Source organism: Lygodium microphyllum, chromosome 17, assembly GCF_053477565.2.
Source record: "Lygodium microphyllum isolate KBCC chromosome 17, Lygodium_microphyllum_v1.1.10, whole genome shotgun sequence".
NCBI classification, from domain to species: Eukaryota; Viridiplantae; Streptophyta; class Polypodiopsida; order Schizaeales; family Lygodiaceae; genus Lygodium; species Lygodium microphyllum.
The window spans coordinates 127,484,836-127,508,660 of NC_141151.1; positions in this window are offsets into that span (position 1 = coordinate 127,484,836).

The window sequence follows — 23,825 nt, forward strand, 5'->3', positions numbered from 1 at the left end:
AGAGCTGATTTCGTACCAGTAGGTCACTATGGATAGCATGTACCAAAGGAGTGACATACATGAAAATTTTGATGGTCGCATGGAAAATCATGCATGTCTTGGGTCTTATGGACAACATGGTGCTTGTAACTTATGTAGCAATATTGGGCACCATCAAACTCATGCATGTGGAGACTTTAATGCAAGTAGAAGTAATGTCTATGGACAACATATATTGGGATCAATTGCTTCTCCAATGAATGGTTATGGATTCAATTATGGTGGCATGATTAGACATGAATATGCAGCACAAGATGGAATGTATGGGCATAGTTCTTATAAGCAACATTCTTTTTATGGTTATGATCATGATGATTATGCCAATTCAGACCCTAATTCTTTTGGGCAACAGCAACAACATGTTAATCATAGTCATGTTTATGATCAACCAATTGGGGAAAGCCTCCATTCAAATCAATCTTGCCTTCATCCAATGAATGGGAAGCAACTACAATCAAATGCTCCTACAGAAATTCAGGTCCCTATGCATAGACAAGAAGTATATGAGCATGCCTATGTTATGGATACTTCTTTTTCTCAGCCACAAGTGTTTTATTATCAGCCACAAAGGATTGGAAATGCTTATGTGCAGCCTTATGTAGTAAACCATGGACAACAAGCTCATGGTTATCGCTATCATTTGATAGATGGGGAAAATGTTCATCAATTTTTTTTCAGTGGTGTTGGTGCACAGATCGGATGCCGTAAGCGCGCGTAGTGAGCGTCGGAAGGTCCCCAAGAACAAAAGAACTCTACTTTTTGCACAAAACTCAAGGTAGAAAGCATGCACGACATGAACAAGAGACCAATTGGGTGCAATCTCCCCCCATGCCTTGTGTGAGCGCTCCACAAAGCATATATTTTATGTATTAATCATCTTCAAGCTCAAATAATAGCCCAAATTACAAAATAGCATGCTTTTGGCTTTTGAGTTTGCTTTAGTGATAAATAGAAATAAAGCTAATGGGCGGGCGCCCAAGAAGTCAGGTATACCCAATACAATGTCCAAATACAAATATCATAATCGTACGCCCATGCGCATACAAAAATAATAAATAAATATCCAACGCCTTAATAAATAGGTGCAACAAAATATATGCGCCATGCCTAAGGTATGCACCCATCAAAATATAGGTGATAACTCGAATACACACTATCCTCCAATGCTTTCCTCCACCACTGCTGCTATCTTTACACATCAACTGAAGCATTCACAATCGTTAGTAAAATAATACAATTAAACCGACAAAAGTGAATACTAGCAGTCTTCAGCTACATAAATAAATCAATTTCTTAGAAATCAATCCTAACCTTAATTTATCATGAGTGCGCACTCTAAACTCATAAACGTTTATTAATTTAATATGTATTTTGTGGAATCACCCGCTATGGAATCACCCATGTACACACTAAATTAACAAAACTCCTGAAAAGGATAGGCGTCCCCATCAACTTCTTGCACAAAGAATCCACTTTGTGTATGAGCCCCGGTAAACAAAGTTTATGGAATCCACCATAAAACCTCATGGAATCCACCGTGGCACGGAATCCACCATGAAATATGCCTCTTGGCATCATACCCTCGGGGTGGGATAACAATTGTCCTCAATTGCTATTAGCTCAATGTGGAGCTAACAGAGTGGGGAAAGCATTTAAGTCTCTAGCGTGCATCTACGGCCAGTTCTAGCGGTCATAAAGTCAGTATCTATGATAGCTTCAGGCTCAAGGATTTCAGTCTCTTCATCTAACAAAGGTGGGTTTTCATAGACAGGATGTACATGTAATTGGCCTCTAAATGGTCGTAATAAACTAATATGAAAGGTGTTGTGAATTTTCCAATGTGGTGGTAGTTCTAACTTAATTGCATTGTCATTGATTTTGTGAATGATCTTGAATGATCCATAGAATCTAGGTGCTAATTTCACAACTGGGTGTTTATCTACAATTTGTAATCTACATTTTTCTATTCTTAACCAAACATAGTCATCAACTTTGAAATTCATGGCCTGTCTTTTCTTATTTGCTTGCTTTGTATATGATTGCTCGGCTTTGGCAATCATATCTTTAACTTCATCAAAGATAGTAGCGTGCATGTTAACAATATCATTAGCACTCTGAATTTTATTTGACAAAGATGCAACAGGTGTAGGCAATCTATAACCATAAATCACTTCAAACGGTGCTTTCTTTGTAGTTGTGTATGGTGTATTGTTATATGCAAACTGAAGTAAATGTAGATGTGTATCCCATGTATGTGGTTTAGAAATAGTGTAAGCACGTAAAAGATCTAAAATAGTACTGTTAGTAGCTTCTGTTTGTCCATTTTTTTAGGATGAAATGCAGATGAAAAATCAATCTTTGTTCCTAAGTTAGTAAGCAAAGTAATCCAAAAATCATTACAAAATCTAGAATCACGATCATAAATAATAACTTTTGGTAAATCATGATTAGTAAAAACAGTTTTCAAAAACAATTGAGCTGCTTGTGGTGCTGTTAAAGTTTTCTTGCATGGAATGAAATATGCTTGTTTGCTAAACTTGTCTACAACAGTCCAAATCATATCATGGTTAGCTTTAGTGTTAGGTAAATCAGTAATAAAATCCACAGAAATCTGTTCCCATGGTTGTGATGGAATAGATAAAGGCATTAGTAAACCATAACGTTTACCATGAACTCTTTGACAAACTAAACATTCAGAAACAAAGTTAGATACATCAGTTTCCATATGTGGCCAATAAAAATCTTCAGTCAATGTATGCAAAGTAGATATAATACCTCTATGACCTTGATATGGAGGACAATGAATCTCATTCAAAACAAATGATCTAAATGGAACTATAACACATAATCTCTTTTCATAAAACATGAATCCATCATTGTAAGACAGTGAATCAATAGGAATCTAGTTATTTCCAACTAATTTATTCCAATCAGCTTGAAAAGTAATATCCTGATAATAAGTATCTTTCATAGGGATAAGGGAATCAAATGATACGACAGAAATATTATGAATGGTCGGTCTTCTACTTAAAGCATCGGCTACTACATTTTCTTTTCTTGGTTAATATTGGATAAGAGGATGAAAACTCTGAATGAAAGCTGCCCATTTGATATGTCGGTCAGATATTTGAGGTTGAGTGAGGAGATGTCTAATACTTTGTTGGTCAGTCTTAATCATAAACTCAAAACCCATTAAGTAATGTTTCCATTGTCGTAAAGCTTGTACAACACCTAACAATTCCTTATCATAAGTAGAATATTTAAGTTCAGATGGTTTCAGTTTACAGCTAGAATAGGCTATGGGATGATTATCTTGCATAAGTACGGCTCCTATTCCAGATCCGCTAGCATCAGTAAAAAAGAATGGTCTATTGAAATCAGGTAGTTGTAATACAGGAGCATGGGTTAATGCATGTTTCAATAAATCAAAAGATTTTTGTTGATTATCAGACTAATGATAAACTCCTTTCTTTAAAAGTTTAGTCAAAGGCAAGGCAAGTAACGAAAAATTTCGCACAAACTTCCTGTAAAAACTAGCAAGACCTAGAAAAGAACATAATTCATGCACATTTTTACATATGGGCCAATTCAATATTGCTTCTATCCTCTTAGGGTCAACCTTAATACCTTCTGATGACACAATATGACCTAGATATTCAATTTCTATTTGAAAAAATTCACTCTTTTCCGGATTAGCATACTATTGATTATCTTTCAACAACTTGAAAACTAAAGACAGATATTCATAATGCTCTTTATCATTTTTACTAAATATTAAGATATCATCAAAGAATACTATAACACAATGCTGATATTTCAAGAATATGCGATTCATCATTCGGCTAAATGTAGCAAGTGCATTAGTCAATCCAAAAGGCATCACTAGAAATTCATAATGTCCAAATTGTGTTCTAAATGCAGTTTTGAATATATCAAATTTATCCAATCTCACTTAATGATAACCAGATTTAAGATCTATCTTGCTGAATATGGCAGAACATTGTAGTTTATCCATAAGATCATCTACCCTAGGAATTGGATATCTATTCTTTATAGTAATTTTATTCAGGACACGATAATCAATGCCCATACGATAAGTATTATTCTTCTTCTTTACCAATAAAACATGTGCACCAAATGGAGAACTACTAGGTCTAATTAATCCTCTATTTAATAATTCCTCTACTTGATTTTGAATTTCTTTCTGTTCAATCTGGTTATGCCTATATGGTGCTTTACATCGTGGTTGTGTACTAGGAATTAAGTCTATTTTGTGATCTTTAGGACGTGAAGAAGGTAGTCCAGGTGGTAAATCCTTAGCAAAACAATCTTTAAATTGAGCAAGGAATTGTTTATGCCTAGGGTGCATATGTTTGTCTTTAGCTTGAAGTTGATTCACCCAAATTAAATAAGATTTACTACTTTTATGTAATGCACGTTTAGCTTGAGTATGAGTAAGCAGTGGAAAATTATTGGATGTATGAATACCATGCAATGTAATTTGTTTTCCTTGAAAATGAATTTTAATTGAATGCGTGGAATAATCTATGTCAGGATTATGCTCATGATGCCAAGGCATACCTAGGATAATATCACTTGACTGTAAAGGTACAACTACAAAATTCCTTCGTTCAGTGTATTTACCAATTTTAATTTCTAAGTCATGCACCTCTTGTGTTCCATTATATCTTTTGCCTAGGAATGCTGCTTTAATGCGATAATGTGTAGAAACAGTTTGTAAATTCTTTCACTAACTTTGCAGAAATAAAATCATGTGTACTACCATCATCATGCAAAATAATCTTTTCTTTTCCATGCACTAAACATTTCATTGTCAACAACGAATGTGGAGTTGGCATACCTGGTGAAATATCCAAAGAAGTAGCAATGTCGTCTTCATCTTCCGTAAAGTTAGGCATTTTCTCACGTTCTTCTTCATCCATTGCTCCAAGATAATTGATATGGAGAGGTGGTTTCTTCAATTGGCAATTGGCTGCTAGATGTCCAGGTTGATGACATTTATAACAAACTATAGGTTTGGCTTTAGATACATTGTTGGCAATGGCAGGAAGTCTAGGAATATTGGGATTTGGCTGTGAGGATGGCTTAGGGTTTGGATTGGTATTTGATGGCAAAGCAGGTGGTTTTGTCCAAGACTTACGAAAAGATGATGAAGGAAAACGACTTTGATTGAATCTTCTAAAATTTGAATTGAATTGCTTAGAGCCATAATTACCATTTGCTTGAAATTGTTGTGGACACTCGTCTCTTCCTCGAATCTTGTATTCAGTGTCATGAGCCAAAGAAATTGCATCTTCAAGGGTTGCAGGCTGAACATATGGAATTTAGCGTAGTAATGCCTAAGTAAGCTAGACATAAATTTGTGTTTGTGAGTCGCTTCAGGTACATCTTCGAGCATTCGGAGTTGTAGTAGGGCATTCCAAAAACATTCAGTGTACTGGGAAATAGGCTCACGATCTCTTTGCTGTAGAAGATCCCATTGCTTTATGGATTTTTCATGAAATTGAGGAGGAAGGAAATTCTGCAGAAACTTCTTTTTGAAAGTCTCCTAGGTAGTGGGACAATCAATGCTCTTATGAACCACGGTCTACCAAAGAGAGGCTCGATCGACTAAATGATTAGTGACACATTTAATTTTGTCTTTTTCAGCGTATGTCTCTTCATGAAAGTAGTCATCAAACTGACTGATAAATGCAAGGACAGTCTTTCCATCTCAAGTTCCGTTGAAAGTACGGAATTTGAAATTTCTTTTAATTATCTTTGTTTCTTTGCGGATGGATTGAGCTTCGAGCGTCGCATGGATGGTATGTCGGATAAGATCTTCCGGTTGTGGTCCATCTTTGTCGGTAGTAGATCGTTGCAAATTGGCCAATTGAACTTGCAAAGGTTTTCGGGCTCTTCGTTCTTCATCAAGCTGCATCATAATTAAATCCAATTTTTGTTCCATCGTAGGTTCAGGAAGATCACCTTTAGCCATTAAATCATCCATATTTTGTTCCGTCATCCTGTAAAAATTCAAAAGACCTCACACTCTCAAAATCCAATTAGCGGGATGAGCGAAGCTCAAAGTCGGGTATACAAGGCTTATATATTTTTGTTTGGCCTTTACGGTCTTTGACTTTTGCGGTTGCGGGATTTGTAGTTTTCGTAAAAAACTGTGTTTGACCTTCTGTGTGTGCTGAAACTAATTCAGTAAGTCTGCGTATGTGAACAAAGTCTTCTAGGGAACAATTTTGTAGTTCTGTGCTCTTGCGCAGGAACAGTCCTTATGGGAGTAATTGGAGTTAGTCTGTTTTAACTTGTGGAAACTTGCAGAGTTAAAAAGACTTACAGAACTTGAGTGACTATGGAAGTTTGTAAGCTTATGTAACTAAGCTTATTAGTAATCTGCCTGTCGTCGATTTTTGAGGGGGGGACCATTTTCGTCGCCGAAAATCACGCTAAGAAGCCGCTGCTGCCGTCACCGATTTTAAAATTGAAGCTTCTTAAGCTTCTTATAAAGCTTACTAAGCTTTATTTTAAAGCTTAATAACTTTTAATTATGGAAGAATCTTACTGTGACTGTGGAAAAAATGACTTGTAGTGAGAGATATAGGAGTGGGGTTCTCTGCCTTCTCAGGCCGGTCCTTCGTGATTAGAGACTGTAGACAGAGGTTCTTGACCGCCACGAATCCACCCGTATCGACTGTTTGCGATGAAACTGATTGTAGAGCTTGATCATTCCAGGAGCTCTGCCTTCGCGCAAGATGAGTAGCGATTGGAAGCTCTCAATCTCAGCTTCGCTCTGATATCATTGGTGCACAGATCGGATGCCGTAAGCGCGCATAGTGAGCGCGTCGGAAGGTCCCCAAGAACAAAAGAGCTCTACTTTTTGCACAAAACTCAAGGTAGAAAGCATGCACGACATAAACAAGAGACCAATTGGGTGAAATCTCCCCCCATGCCTTGTGTGAGTGCTCCACAAAGCATGTATTTTATGTATTAATCATCTTCAAGCTCAAATAATAGCCCAAATTACAAAATAGCACGCTTTTGGCTTTTGAGTTTGCTTTAGTGCCAAATAAAAATAAAGCTAATGGGCGGGTGCCCAAGAAGTCAGGCATATCCAATAGAATGTCCAAATACAAATATCATAATCATGCGTCCATGCGTATACAAAAATAATAAATAAATATCCAACACCTTAATCAATAGGCGCGACAAAATATAGGCGCCATGCCTAAGGTATGCGCCCATCAAAATATAGGTGATAACTCGAATACACGCTATCCTCTAATGCTTTCCTCCGCCACTACTGCTATCTCTACACATCCAACTGAAGCATTCACAATCATTAGCAAAATAATACAATTAAATCGACAAAAGTGAATACCTAGCAGTCTTCATCTACATATATAAATCAATTGGTTAGAAATCAATCCTAACCTTAATTTATCATGAGTGCGCACTCTAAACTCATAAACATTTATTAATTTAATATGTATTTTGCAAAATCACCCGCTATGGAATCACCCAAGTACACACTAAACTAACGAAACGCCCGAAAAGGATAGGCGTCCCCATCGACTTCTCGCACAAAGAATCCACTTTGTGTATGAGCCTCGGTAAACAAAGTTTACGGAATCCACCTATGGGAGCTTTCGCTCAATCGCCAAGACCCACGGACTGCTTATTGATTCAAGCGTTCCAAGCAAGCTCTAATGGCTATCTCTCACCTAGCCGACGCGCCGTCGATCCTACGAATGCAGTGAGCTTACCTTGATGCTCGATCGAGTACCCTCCTCTCTCTTGCACTCTGGTAGCTCCACGATCCTAGATGCTAGCTCAAACATCCTCAAGCCTCCTCCATCTCCAAGCTCCATCCTCCATAGCCGCGCGCGCAAGAGAAGAGAAGAGAAGAGAAGAGAAGAGAAGAAGAGGAGAGGAGATGGTGAAGAGCTTCACCCTCTTGATCCCTCACTCACACACATACTCACTCCCTCACACTCTCCCACTCCCTCTCTCAAGAGCACACACAAGCAAGAAGGGGAGAAGAAGAGAGGAAGAAGAAGACTAGTTTTGCCACACGCCAAAGAATGAGCTCCTCGTTCGCTTTTCAACTTTATATACAAAACCCTAAATCCCTTTTGGGCGGTCATCCCCTTTTCCCCTTTTTACATGGCCGGTCATAGCCTAGGCCATGTTTTCCATTGTCCTTTTATCTTCCTAGCTTTCTTTTCACCGCCCCTCTACATTTACAAATTGCACGGGTGAGAGCTCGACGCTCTTTTACAAGATTTTAGGGTGCAAATTTTTATTTAAAAATGCGCATTTTCCCTTTTGTATTTGCCTTGGGCTTTTAAGGTTGCCCTTGCGCTTTTGGCCTTTTCTCCTTTTCTTTCTTCAGTTGGGCTACCTTTTTTTCCACCTTTGCCCTGCGTCTTTTCCACTTTCTTTTGCATCTTTTCGTGTTGGGGTTAACATTACCCCCCTCCTAGACGAGTGCCAATCCCATGGCACTCATTGTCGTAGGTAGTAGGTGGTAGCATGCACTGAAGACGTGGGTGACAAGGACGCTTGGGGTGTGCATTGGTGGTCGGCACACGTGTTGGTTTCTTGGGGATTCTGCATAGGAGGATTCTTTCCGGGCTTGTTGGATGATGAGGGTTGAGCAGTTAGAGTTGGGTGTTGATGAAGAACAAATGACACTTTCGTTGTGGTTTTCAACACCTGCAATTGAAAACCTCTCAGGTGGTCTCTCCCTAAGGGTAGTGCTAGTCTTCCCTATTGTGCACAAGGCATATTTGATTAGTTTGGGAGACAGGTCAAACTCTAAGCAAGCTGAGAGTATTGTCCTGCACTTGAGGACCCAAACTGTGAATATATTTCAGTGTAGGCATTATGTGAGTGCTTGTGCATACTTAGATATTACTTAGCTAGAAGACTGTCGGCGTGGTTCCTTGGAGAGCAGGGGGCTAGGTTGATGGAAAAATGTGTTAATGAAGAGGTGGAGTACACTTTTGAAGAGGGTTAAAAAAAAAAAAACAATAGCATGAGGAGGCGTATACATGGAGGCAATGGTTCAAGATCATGACAGGAGTCTTACTCCTCATCATCCGAATAGTGGGTAAGGGTTGGTGGGGGGCGGGGGGCCTTGTTAAGGAATTTTTGACTTAACAAGTAGCCTTTGACGTGGAGGCGGGTTTTGAGGGTGGTGGTAGAAAGAAAGGGGTGGTTGCACTGGGTAAATTTACTGTCGTTCATGTCTTCGAGTAGTGCACCACAGAAGGATGGCAAAAGAGAAGCACGCATCATGAACCGAGTCATGTTGTTGCTGTCTATGGCATTGGGGTCAAAATAGAAGGGTGGGAGGTGGCGTTCTTGGGGTGCGGGTTCTTGGTGGACTAGGATCCTAATTAACCTAAGATAATTACAGGTGGTGATGAATGCGGGGTCGGGGCAAGAGGTGAATTCGCTAAGAAATTTGTCTATAGAGCTATACAAGTCGTGGAGGGTGAAAAGGAGGGCGTTTCTATGGGAGGTGGTATTGGCATTATAGATGATTGGGGAAATCGAACCTGCCATGGTTAGCAAAGCGTGAGGCTCACCCAACTCGCGGTCCTCGGCTCCCCAAGCAGTTGGGTGAGCCTCACGCTCTGCTAACCATTTGGCTTTGAGCCTGGCCCCCATGGCAATGACATCCTCCACCAGCTGAATGGGCAGCACCCTATTCAAGGCCGTGGGAAACTCAAAGCGCATGTCAAAGGGGTCGCGGTTATACTCTTGCTGTTCCCAGATAATCATTTTGGCGCGGAATTTAGCAAGGGAGTCTTGGGTGCGCGGTAGGAGAGGGGCAGGCTGTCTCTGGACAGGTTTGGCATTCAGCTTTCTTCTTGCCTTCTCCACCATCTCCTTCCTATGATTGGTTTGGGCCGCTCTTCGCTCAGCAGATGTGTCAGGGGGCTGTACTTCGGCTTGCTGTGGTTGAGGGGGTGGTGGGACATATTCCTCCTCCTGAGGTCCCAGATCGGAGCTCCGGTTCAGCCCCTTCTGCTTGCTCGTCTTCTTATGTTTTCTCCTCTGTGAAACTGAGGTCGTCCATCTCCTGTGCCGTCAGGCCTACCTGTGCCAGATATCTTCTCTGCTCTTCTCTGCTCTGCGGCGGGCCTCCTAGCTGTAGTGGCACGTGCAGGCCTGCTGTGAGAGCTCTGCACGCAATGGTTAGTTTCCTTTGCAGCTGATCATTGGCTTCATCTCCTTCTGGTCGGGTGGTGTGGAGCAACGTGTTGAGAAAGGTGTGCTACTGAGTAATCATGGAGAGCTGGGCTGCTTCTGCCTGATTCTCAGGCATCCTCTCTCCTTCGGCCTTGGCTAGCCGGCATGCTAAGTTCCGTACTCTCTGCTTCTTATGATCAGACCATTCTTTTGCCCTTCTCTCCATATCTTCCAGGCTCTCCCCCTGATGGAGGGTCATTGCCATGAGTTGTTGTTGCTGGGCCTCGAGCTCACGGTGCAGGCGGGACTGCTCCTGGTGTTCCTTTGCGATTTGCGCATTGAGCTGGTCCAGCTTCACCTGCATCCTGTGCACCTATTCTGCCCTTAATTGATCCAGCTCTACAGCCTCCTGTCTGATTTTGTCAAGCTGGCTTTGCGCTTCCAGGTTGGCTGCACATAACTTATCATTCTTGCACCGAAGGTGGGCATTTGTTTCCCTCTCCCCATTGAGACGCTCCATCAAGATTTTCCTTCTTCCCTCCCAAGCAGCGTCGTGTTCCTTCAGGGCTCTTAGTTCTTCTGCCTCCTTAGTGCTGGCCTCCTCCCTAAGCACAGCAATCTCCTTTTGATATTCTGTTATCTGCTTCACTCTGTCCAGTTGGAGGGCGGCTTGTGATTCGCGTTCCGCTGCCAGCTCCTCCACGGCTATCCTCCTTTCCTGCCTGGCTCTTTGCAACTGTGCGAGCAGCTCCTTCACGTACTCATCGTAGTGGCCTGCTGGAGGTGGGGGGTGGGCCATGGTTGTAGTTGTGGCAACCTCTTTCAATTTTTGTATTTTCACTTCCGACCCTGGCTCCAGTTCGGCCGTGGCTGCCCTTTTGGCAACTGAAGCTGGGGTGGCCCCGGTCGCTTCCCTTGCCAGCTCCCTTTCCACCAGAAACTGCAGCCAGGTGACCACGTTGCTCTCATCAATTTGTGGGGTGTGACCCTGGGTGGCGGTGGCAGGAGGTGTCACCATGATGGGGGTGGCTTGCACGGGTGGCATGAGGAGAGGGGAGGCTGGCCTGATTGGGTCTTTTCCTTTACCTTCTACAGGAGGCAGGTGCACAGTTTCCAACACACCAGTGCTAGGACTGGGTGCCTCAGGTTGGTATGGACCCCCTGCTCCTTCCTCATCTCTTCTTCGCTGTTCCTCGATGGAGTGACGGGTCCCCAGCTCCAAATCTTCTTCTTCCCTCCTTCTCAGCTCCTCCTCAGCCCTCTTTTGTCTTTCCTCCTCTTCCCTTACCGACTCCCTTTGGGCCCATTCGAGCTCTTCCTTCTCTTTCCTCCTTTGCTCCTCCTCTCTTTTTCTGTGTAGGGCCTTAGTCCGTTGTTCCGCCTTTCTTTTTGGTGTAGCCTGGGGTTCTCCCTCCTTGTCGGTGTCCGTTTCCGTTTCATTAGATTGCTCTTTCTCATGAGGCTGGGACTGTGACGGCGATTCGCCACTTTTCTCCTCACCTCCCTGTTTGTCTTCTCCTACTTGTCCCTGCCCTATCGCTTCGTGGATGATCGCGGTAAGGGCACCTCCAAACCCTATGGTGGAGGCCTTGGAGGATGAGGCTTTGCGGGTCGATCAGGGTGAAGGGGATTCTCTTGCCATGGCCCTTCCTCCTGTTGCCAGGGCCTTTGCCGAAGCCTCAATTGTCTTTCTTACGAACCCATTGAGGTTCACCTCGTCCAGCGCTTGAGCAGCGATGCTTTCGAGCAGGGGTACATTGATTCTGGACATGATGCTATTGTACCGCTAGCTCGAGAACAGGGTATGCATCATCTTCGCCTGCAGCTGAATCTCTTGATTGGGGATGTCTGCCAGGCTAATTCCGTCGTTGGTGTGGACCTTCACTTTGTCCATCCCCAACATGGCATAGACGTCCCTTTTTGGTTTCTTCTCCACCTTGTTTGGAAGCCCTAGTGCCCTTTCTATTAGTTCGGGGGTCAGTTCGACCTGCACTTGTTTGGTGGCTTCCCTGTCCCGCACTGTGACGGTGCCCCTGTTTCTGTTGAAGGTGCCCAAGAACTCAACGCACAGGGTGTAGTTTATCCTCTGGCCCACTGCGTCCAGGTACCTTTGTAAGTGGCATTGCTCTATAATTTGTCGTATTGCCGGTTCCTCGATGACCACGTCTTCCAGGTTGAATATGTGGCGTAACTTCAGCTGGTTGAACGCCCTCGTTTCCATCGTGAGGCCGTACTTCACTTGTTCTTCCTCCTAGAAGCGGAGCTTGCCTGCTTTGTCTTGGCTTGCCATGGTCGCCACCTGCACATTTAGCCAATTCCCTTTTTAGTATTTTTTTGCAACCAATTTGCTGGACGACCACAAACATAGCAGATTTTATTGTCCATAGCCCTAACTTTTCCTTTCAAACTTCTATCACCCCTTTTTATATGGCATTTCAATTTTGAGCTTTTCACACTTGGTTTACTTTTTAGTTTTAACTCCGTTTATCCCCTTACTTACTGCCCCTTCCCCTTTGTGGAAAAGAAGAATCCGTCCCAGGATTGGAGGTTGTGGGGCCAAGGCATTCATGTCTGTTTGTGTAGGAGCCAATCGTAGAAGCTGGGGTTATATTCTAGGTGTGCAGCGCAATCCAGGTCACAAGGTCGAATGCCGGGGTCGACGCGACTTGCGATGTGGAGCTCTTCCTCTATCAAGAGGCGGTTGAGATAGGGGTGCCCTGAGATATGATCGTCCATGGTTCGACCCCGAAGAGTGGTTAACACTCTATACGAGGTAGGCGCGATGTAGGTGGGATCATACTCGGCCGTTTTGATGGCTCGGCGTTGTTCGACGTTGGTCATTATGCAGCATTCGTCGACTTCCCATTTCAACCTAAGAGCGTACCACCGCTTCAAGAAGGGTGATCCCGTATCGGCCAGGTGGGACAACCTTGCTCTCTCTTGGCTAGTGATGGCAGACGTTGTCGGTGGGTCAAATGATGTGATGAGGCATTGCTTAATGGCTTGCTCTTTGGAGACCTCGCTAGCGAGTAGCTCGGCAGTAGAGCGAGAAGCTTGTGCAAAGGCGAATTCAAAAGTCTCCCAAGAGCAAGGCATATTGCGCACGTCTGTTGCAAAGGGTTCTGCTAATAGTCCCAAGTCCAGGAGATCATAGCTGAGGGCCAGTGCAACAAAGGTGGCATCGAGCTGTTTGATGCAGTCCACCACATCATCTCCAGTGTCCTCTGTGAGGTCAGTGGCAAGCGTTAGAAATGACTTTCGTTCATAGGAGGGCTTAAGGCCAGCGGGTGGTTGGGGTTTGCTGGAGCTGGAGGTTCTGACAGTACAGAGCTGCGGCTGGGGGTCCGTTTGAGTCGGCAACCTGGGCGTTGGCCGGATGGATGGGTCGGGTTTGATCTTAGGGGCTATGCTGCTGCAGTCAGCTAGGCTGCTGAGCGGCGGGTGGGGTTGGCTGGATGATGCCACTTGTGGTGATGGCTGTTGTTTGGGCCGATGGGCGTGTGCGACACTCGTGGGTTGACACGCAGAGGAGTCGGGTGAGTGGGTTGAGCCCTGCAATTCGTGGTCTTGAGGCATCGGGGAACAAGGACTGATTAGACTTGAGGTCGACACAGAACTAGTGCGTTTGACAGTTGGGATTTTAGGGATCCACAACGAGGCATTCCCCTCATAGTAGCCTTGTGCACGCAGGAGGACTTTAGGGACCCATATTTGTTTAATCACGCGGCACTTGCAATGATGGCGTCTTGGTTTCCTAGGTTTAGATTTGTAGGTCTTCCGCCGACATGCGCGTCTAGTTCTAGGCACTTCTCGAGGCTTCTTAGGTACCCATTGCAAGTGAGTCTATTGAGGTTTCGCTTTGGGTGCGGCGGGCCGCGGTTTATGGGGAACTGGGTGTGGTAGATATGCATGGCCCCTCTCCTTAGTCCTAGCTACGACTGTTTCTATCGGTGGCCCTATGAGCGGTAATAGGGTTACGAGGCCCTTGCTGAAAGTCGTGACAATAGGCACCTTCCCGATCGCTAAGTGGATGCGTTGCGACTCATAATCAACATTGCAGCGGGTCTGCTTTTTAAAAGTTTGCCCGAGCAATGACTCTCTGCTTGCATCCATGGTACTTGGCAATACGTAAAACAACATGGGGATAGTTTCAGACTCGATAGAAACAGTGACTCGGCATGTGCCAAGGATCGGGTAGGATTGAGCCCCGTATGGACTTAATTTGGCTGTTGTGGGATGAAGTATTGGCGCGCCAAGTTGGGTCCAATGCTCGTGCGTTAAGTAGGGTTATGACAGTTCCATGATACATACGAAGGATAGAACTGCGGATTGTATATGTCTCATTGAGTTGATTTAAGATCACCTGGGAATCCCCTTTTACTAACAATTTCCGAATACCACCTTTCTTGGCAATACTTAGTCCCATAATCAAGGCTTTATACTCTGCCATGTTGTTAGTGAATCCTACCCCGAGATAACCGGCTAGTTTCATTGTAACTCTACGTAGGGGATCTTGGATAACTACTCCAACACTCCCTTTCTTATCAAGGCCCCTAGACACCCCATCAAAATATAATGTCTACGTCGACAATGGGTTTACACAGCTAGCCATCCAGACCTCCCCTATTTGTAATTATGATAGTCAAAATTCAACATATTGAGAGGATGAACTGACGGCTCCATCCCACCTTCATCATTAAAGACTATAGGGACGCTTCACAAAATTTGGAAACAGTGATGATAGAAGACCTTAACCTCCCAAAAGAATGTCCCATCATCTTGCTTAGTCACTTTATAGCCTTTACTCCACCAGATGAGCTTTCCCTAATGATATCAGTGCTCTAAGTATGGGTGCCCCAAATAAGGGATCAGTCGATCCATCAATCTCTGTCGTTGTTTCCTTGCAGATGTCTGATCAAACATGCATAGACCTACAAGGTATTTATTGTCAAGATTGTGGGAGAGAAGGAAGGAGTCTCACTTGTAGCTTTCTTGCTTGCACAATGGGGGAATACACACAAGGGTGGAGGCTGAAAACAGTTTTCCTCTTCTTAGTTGTGTAAGCCAAAAGAACTCTCATACAAAGAAATAGAAGAACCCTATATATGGGTCTCAAACCAAAGACAACTAACTAAGGTGGCATACTAACTAAGCCACGAACTAGAGTAGATAAGGATAGCTATCGTCTAGCTATTATTCATGGGCGGTGTACCAACCGCATCTGCAACTGACACGTCGATGACATAAATGCACAACGGTCACCCTAGCATATCACAAGTGGAGCTCGATATCTCAACACTCCCCCTCGAGCTCAATCCCAATTCCTGCACACCAAGCAGGTCTCTGAACTTGCACAGCTTCTCTGCGCCCAATGCCTTCGTGAATATGTCAGCTACCTGATCCTCTGTGCTGACATAAACTAGATCAATAAGACCTAGTAAAACCCTCTCTCGCACATAGTGATAATGCACCTCAATGTGCTTTGTTCTAGCATGATAGACTGGGTTATTTGCCAAGTGTATACCACTCATGTTGTCACAATAAATGACAACTGGCCCATCTGTAGACTGATGCATAACATAAAGTAGCTTATGCAACCAAGCTACCTCACATGCAGCCATTGCTGCACCCCTGTACTCAGCCTCTGTGCTCGAAAGGCAACTGTAGGCTGTTTCTTGCTGCTCCAAGTGACTGCAGCACTCCCAAAAGAGAACACATATCCACTGGTAGATCGTCTATCAGAAATACTACCAGCCCAATCAGCATCAGTGTATCCATGCAGCTGTATTTGAACCCCAGTCTCATAAAATAGTCCATACTGCAATGTGGACTTCACATACCTGAGTATGCGTCTAGCCGCATCCAAATGCGATTTCCTTGGAGCCTGCATAAACTGACTTACCAATCCAACATCATAGCTCAAATCTGGCCTGGTAATAGTCATATAAATCAAGCTTCCTACTATGCGTCTGTACATAGTAGGGTCTTCCAGAAGCTCACCTGCATCTGCGCTCAGCTTCACATTCTGCTCCAAAGGAACTGAAATAGGCTTACAGCCTGTCATCCCATATTTGGGCAGCATGTCCAATCCATACTGCCTCTGCAAGAGCTGTATCCCATTTGGTGATCTAATCACCTCAATGCCCAAGAAATAATGCAGCTCTCCCAAATCCTTCATCTCAAACTTCTGCTTCAATAGCATTTTCATATGAAGGATATCTTCATCACTGTCACCTGTCATAATCAAATCATCAACATAAATGACAAGTAGCATAATACCTTTCTCTGTTTTTCTCACATAAAGTGAGAAATCTGCCTTGGAAATCTGAAAGCCAATAGTGACAAGATACTATCCTATCTTGTTAGACCATGCTCTAGGTGCTTGCTTCAAGCCATACAAGGCTTTCTTCAACCTGCAAACAAACTCAGGATGAACAGCATGCACATAACCTGGTGGCTGCTCCATATAGACCTCTTCTTGTAAATCACCATGCAAGAAGGCATTCTTTACATCCATCTGATGTAAAGACCATCCCTTTGATGCAGCCATAGCAATGACTGCTCTTACCGTTGCCATCCTTGCAACCGGACTGAATGTTTCTTCATAGTCAATGCCATATGTTTGTGCATACCCCTTGACTACTAATCTTGCCTTGTATCTGTTCACAGAACCATCTGCATTGTGCTTCACCTTATAAACCCACTTACAACCAATTGCATTTTTACCTTTAGGCAAAGGTACCAATTCCCATGTAGCATTTGCTTCCAAGGCATCCATTTCTTCATCCATGGCTTTCTCCCATTTTTCTTTTCCCATGACTTCCTCAAAAGAAGTGGGTTCTGGTTCCTATATCACTTTAACCATATATGTATAGTGAATGGCTGTAAATCCATCATATTTCATCCTATCCACAGGATACCTAGCTCTCGTAGACCTGCGCAAAGTAGGTTCACTCCCAGGTGCTCTCAAAACATCCTTGGTCTTCCTTACTCCAGGTGTAACAATAGAAGGAATACCCAACTCATCATCAATGCTCTGTTCTGAGCCACTGGATTCACCATCCACATAAGAGTGACTTGCATTTACATCAAACATGGGCTGATCAATATTCTCTTTTCCTTTTCGTGATACCTGCATACCACTATCTGCATTGCTTTGAGAAGAATCTCCTGATCTCAATCTGCCTGTCCATGGCAAAGAATGTGAACCACTGCTAGAGGACGCTCCAGGTCCACTAATATTTTGTGACTGTTGCTGTGAATTCTGTGCAGCATTACCATTTTTTGCATCTACATCATCAATCACATTTACTGGTTTATACCAGCTACTCATCTCATAAAAAACAACATCTCTGGTCACTGTAAACTTATGAGTAGAAGGGTTATAGAATCTATACCCTTTTTGCTGCAGAGAGTAACCAATAAAGATGCACTTCTCAGCTTTTGGATCCAAATTGGATCTCAACTCATCTGGCACATGTACATAGGCAATGCAACCAAAAATTTTCAAATGAGAAATATCTGGTTTCCTACCAATATACCTCTCCTCTGGAGTCATCCCATGTATTGCTGCAGTGGGAGTCCTGTTCATTATATAGACTGCTGTAGCAACTGTTTCAGCCCAATAAAAATCTGGCAAGTCTTTTTCATTGAGCATGGCACGAGACACCTCTCCAATATGTCTGTTTTTTCTTTATGCAATTCCATTTTGTTGTGGGGTATGACTGCATGAATATTGCTGCTTTATGCCATGCTCCTGCAAGAACTTTGCAAACTCATTTGAGAGGTACTCTCCCCCTCCATCTGACCTTAGGCATTTTATTTGCAGGCCTGTTTCTTTTTCAACCATAGCTTTAAGGGTTTTGAAATGCCCAAAAACTTCACTTTTCTTTTTCATAAAATACACCCAAACTTTTCTGCTATAGTCATCAATAAAAGTGACAAAATAATGACAGCCTCCAAGAGATGCAGCTTTAGTAGTCCACACATCAGAGTGGATTAATTCCAATGGCTTCTCACTCTCTTGAACATGTCTAGGAAATGGTTTCCTTGCCTGTTTTCCAAACTGACAGGCTTCACATACCTTATGCATTTCTGCAACCTTGAATTTAGGCAAACCTGCAACAATATTTTGGGCCTGCATTGATTTAAGTCGCTGTACATTAACATGACCAATGCGTTTATGCCAGATATCAATATCTGCAACTACACTGGTCCCATGTGCAAACATTGCTGCACTCAATTCAGACATGTCTGCATCCAACGTAAACATTCTGCCCTTCTTCTTTCCTTTTGCTATCAAGCGACCTTTATTTTTCATATCCTCAACAAAGCATCCATGAGGATTAAATCTGACCTGCAAGCCCTGTTCAACCATTTGACCAACAGAAACCAGATTCTTGGTGATATTCGGGACATGAAATACATCGGACAGGTATTTCTTTTTCCCATCCTGCATAGACAAAGGAATTTTTCCAATCTGCACAATCGGATGTGCAGTATCATCACCAGTCTCCACAAATCCTGGTTTTTCCATTTTCCTTGCATCCTCCATCCATTCTGCATGACCTGTCATGTGGTTTGATGCACCTGAGTCAACATACCACACATCGTTGCTTTCTTCTGCACTTGTCCCAGAATTGTTCATGTGCTGCACCATAAACAAATGCTCATTTCTGTCATCACCATGTCTACTAGAAGATGCATAATTTCCTTGTTGCAGTTTTCCATTCATAATATCATTCTGCTTTTTATAGCAGTCTTTAGCCATATGACCCATTTTACCACAGTAGTAGCATTCAACATTACTGTTTGCATTTTGGCCTCTTTGCCATCCACCACGACCTCTTTGGCTCCCCCTGCCTCTAGAGTTACCGCGTCCTCCTCCATAGGACTGGTTTTCTTGACTTTGCTGCATATTCTGATTTCTACCACGGCCTCCAAATCAGCCTCCTCTACCTCTGCCTCTACCTCTTCCAGCATTTGAGTAGAAGACAGCTTCTTTTGAAGTTCCTCCTGAAGAAGATGCACCACTATTTCTCTGCTCCTCAGAAATTAGAAGAGCAATCAACTCCTCAAAGTCAGGAAATCTTTCACGAACTGAAATGGATGTCGGAAACTGTGCATAATCCTTTCCTAGACCATTCAAGGTCACAGAAACTAAATCATCATCTTCCACTGGCAACCCAATGGAAGCAAGTGCATCTGCAATCTTCTTCACCTTCATGTGGTAGACATTGATGCTCATATTTTCTCTTTGCACATTGTGCAACTCTTGCTTGAGCTGCATTTTCCTGGCTTGCGTATTTGTGCTATACATCTTTGACAGAGTATCCCATGCCTCCTTTGGCGTACTTGCATCCTGAATATGCACAATCATAGAGTCTGAAATGCTGATAGACAGCCAGTACATAACTTTCCTAGCTCTCTCATGCCATGCTTTGAATGCCTGCATTTGCTGTTGATTGGGAACATCAGGAAGAACTGGTTCTTCTTCATTTCCTACAACAAATTCCCAATATCCTTTTCCCATAAGGAAATTCGTCATTCTAAACTTCCATGCTTGGAAGTTGTTCTTGTCAAGCTTTTCAGTGACAATCTGTGAGAGAGAATCAGACGCCATTACAGAACACTGCGAAAAATTCTGTCACTGCAAAAACTCAGCTTCACCCTCACAAGGGCAAATCTGCAAAAGTGGCAAAAGTGGTATTTGACCACACAGTCACTTCCTAGTGACGATTTTGCATAAACAGGAACCAAGGATGATTCTGTAACTCCCAATGTCTCTGTGCACAAGCATACGATGCAATTTCTACAGAAACTTTTCACCGACCTGTAGAACAGTGGCTGCACAACATAAAACTGGGCCTTTTCTTGAGTGCGTGCAGAAAACTCCCGCAGCATATAGTGCCCTCTTGCTTCACCGCGAAGGGCGTCTCAACCTGAGACAATGCACTCCTGCAATTTCCGGCTGTGCTACCTGCAGAGATCTACTCCCAAAATAGAAAATGAAAGCAACACTGCTCCTCTTACCAGAACACCGCGAGCTTGGCTTGCTTTCTTGAGCTCCTTACCATGAGTAAGGCTCTGATACCATGTCAAGATTGTGGGAGAGAAGGAAGGAGTCTCACTTGTAGCTTTCTTGCTTGCACAATGGGGGAATACACACAAGGGTGGAGGCTGAAAACAGTTTTCCTCTTCTTAGTTGTGTAAGCCAAAAGAACTCTCATACAAAGAAATAGAAGAACCCTATATATGGGTCTCAAACCAAAGACAACTAACTAAGGTGGCATACTAACTGAGCCACGAACTAGAGTAGATAAGGTTAGCTGTCATCTAGCTATTATTCATGGGCGGTGTACCAACCGCATTTTCAACTGACACGTCGGTGACATAAATGCACAACGGTCACCTTGACATATCACGAGTGGAGCTCGATATCTCAACACTTATGTCATTAGAGCAGTCAAAAGTAATAAGGTGTAATATTATTAAGATTAACCTTATTCTTAAACTCCACACCCTCAAGATTTGCTAAAAATGCTCTGGATTTATTCTTCTTGATCCTTACAATCCTATAAGGACCATCCCATTGGACTCCAGCTTTCTTGGAAATAATTCTCTACATGCATCATAGTACAACACTATATGTCCTTTCTTACAAGTGTATTTCTTTGCTTTTAGGTCATGGAACTACTTCATCTGACGCTTGGTCACCTCCTGCTGTAGCAAGCTCTGCAATCTAATCTCATCGAGGTATGCCAAAGCTGTAAAACACTCTAAGAGGGCATCCCCATTACCCAAAGAATGATTGGTCGTGAGTCTTATCATCAGCAACTCGATCTCTAGAGGTAGGACGCACTCCTCTCCATATACTAACTTGAATGGGGTGTGACCAGTAGCTCGTTTGAACGTCGTATTGTATGCCCACAACATTGCCACGTACAACTTTTGGTCCCCATCTCATTTCCTTTCTGATACTACCTTAGACAGAATGTCCACAAGCTGCTTGTTGGTACTCTCGACCTGCCCATTGGCTTGTGGGATATAGGGGGTTGTTTTATTATGCTTGATGTGCCAAGCCTCAATCAGGATTTTTATCACTTTGTTGAGAAAATGTGTCCCCCGAACCGATATTATTTTCTCTAATAGGAAACTAGCGGTCTCCTTTGCATCGTCTTTCAGTATTGCATGTGCTTCCCATCACTTAGTAAAATAATCACTCGCTATGATAATATATCTTTTCTGGGTAGTGGATGACGGAGTAATAGGGTCCACAAAGTCGATCCCCCGCTTCTCGAACGGAAGGATTGCCATAATAGGAGTGAGTGGTCGCTTCCTATTCTCTCAGCTATCATGTTGTTGATAGATGGCACATCTTTTAACGTACTCGAATGCATCTTGGAATATGGCCGGCCACCAATATCCCACCCTCAAGGATTTTTGCACAGTTAGTCACCCAGCAAAATGACCTCCACAAGCGGAGTAATGGCACTCTTATAAGATGAAAGGGACCTTGTCACACATTACGCATTGGCGGTACATATCGTCTACCCCTTGCTGATACAACGTGCATGCCATTATTGTGAATTTTAAAGCCTACTGCTTGATCTTTCACTTTTCTGACTTTGATAGACCAGCTCTAGTCTCTCCTGTCAACAAATAATGTGTTATCATTGCATACCAAGAGAGAATAGATGTCGTGTCAATCTTGAACAATGAGTCTCAGTCATTGCCTTCAGTTGGAGCTTCCTTTGGCTCCCCAAAGTCCACAAGGCACTCTATGATACCCTGCAACGTGGGTGGCTTTCTCTTAACATCATGTTCAAACTCGTGCAAAGTGATTAACCACTTTGCCAAGCAGTCGAGTGGTTTTAGCCTATTCATCAGCAGTCGTAGCCCTTCCGCCTTCGTATAAAGAACAACATTTCTCATAAAGGATGTAGTGCCTGAACTTTTTAGTCACAAAGACCATCGCAAGGCACAACTTTTCCATAAAGTATAATTAATTTCGGATACACCCAACTTCCGACTAGCAAAAGCAATCGAGTGATACCACTTCTCTTCCCACATCTGCGTTAAACAGTAACTAATGCTATGCATGGTAGCTGCTGAAAAGATATTAAAAATTTTGCCCCTCTTTGGTGCTTTCAGCACAGGTGCTCTTGCGAGTTCCTGCTTTACATCCTTGAAAGCCACCTTACAAGGGTCACTCCACATAAACAAACAATTGAAGGATAACAGATTTGTCAATGGCAACATTCTTTCTACCAAAGCATTTATGAACCGCCGATAATATCTAACTAATGACAGAAAGCTGTGAACTTCTTTGGGGGTGCATGGCAAACTCATGGCAACTATAGCTTTGATCTTTTCAGCATCCGTTGCAATCCCTACCAAGCTAACTACATGGCCCAACATGAGCCCATAACGTACGCCAAAAAAGTACTTCATTGGATTGGGAGCTATGCAAAATTGTTTGCATCGCTCAAAAAATTTTCATAAAATAATCAATTGCCTTTCTCTCACGATGGCATCTTTCTGAATCGCAATACCCAACCTCTCCATCAATTCACAACTCATAATATTAACCAAGGATCCTGTGTCGATGATAGCATTATCCACTAGAATCCCATCAACATAGGCTACAACCATTGGGTAGTGCTTTTCGGCATGTTCAAACCAGTCATCCCCTACTAGCGCTATTCCCAAGGGTTCTATGATATAACCCGTATGCAATATCTTTTTAAATTATTTGCATACTCCTTAGCGACAGCTTGATTCGCTGCACAAGATTCATGTCTGGTTTAACATCGCAAAGGGAGCTAGCTAAATCAAAATCGTGATAATTCGCTAAAGCTTGCTTCTCGCACCAAACCATCCGCTCTTTAGGATGCTGCACTAGCTTTATTGCCTCTTTTTTAAATATCACCTTCTTTCTTGATACCTCTTTATCTCTCTTGGCATCAACCTTACTCTCTACGGGCTTCAAAGGTCCCCCTTCCTTATCAAGATTTAGAACTTGTATTCCTTTATCATCCTACCTAGGGTTTTTGTCGACAGGTTTTACATTATCTTTGTTGCCTTCTCTATTTTTTTGCCCTCTTGTTACGGCACATAAGCTAGAAGTATCAGTGCCGTTAACTTGCGCAGCCTCGATGAGGCTCACCCCACTGTCGCTTGGCAATTATTCGACAATAGCCTTGCCCCTTTGGAGTATTTGTTTTGACCTATCATCTTGCTGAAAATTGTTTCCTTGCGCACAATGATTAACAGGCCCTAGTTGCCGACTACCTTACTGGAGGGAAGTGATCTTGCTCCAACAGGTGGTTGCTAAATGGCCAGACTCCCCGAAAATGTGGCACTTGACATTTGGGCAATTATGTGGATAATGTTTCCCACCACACCATTTGCATTTGAATCTAGAGGGTGCACCCTCTTCGAGGAATCGACTCCCTATCAGATAATGTTGTTTCTTTAAGAAACTAATGTCAACGGCTATTTGCCGATATTGTTCAAAGATCATATCCATGCAGTGCTTCATCATGTCCTTGACTTCGCTAAGGACATTT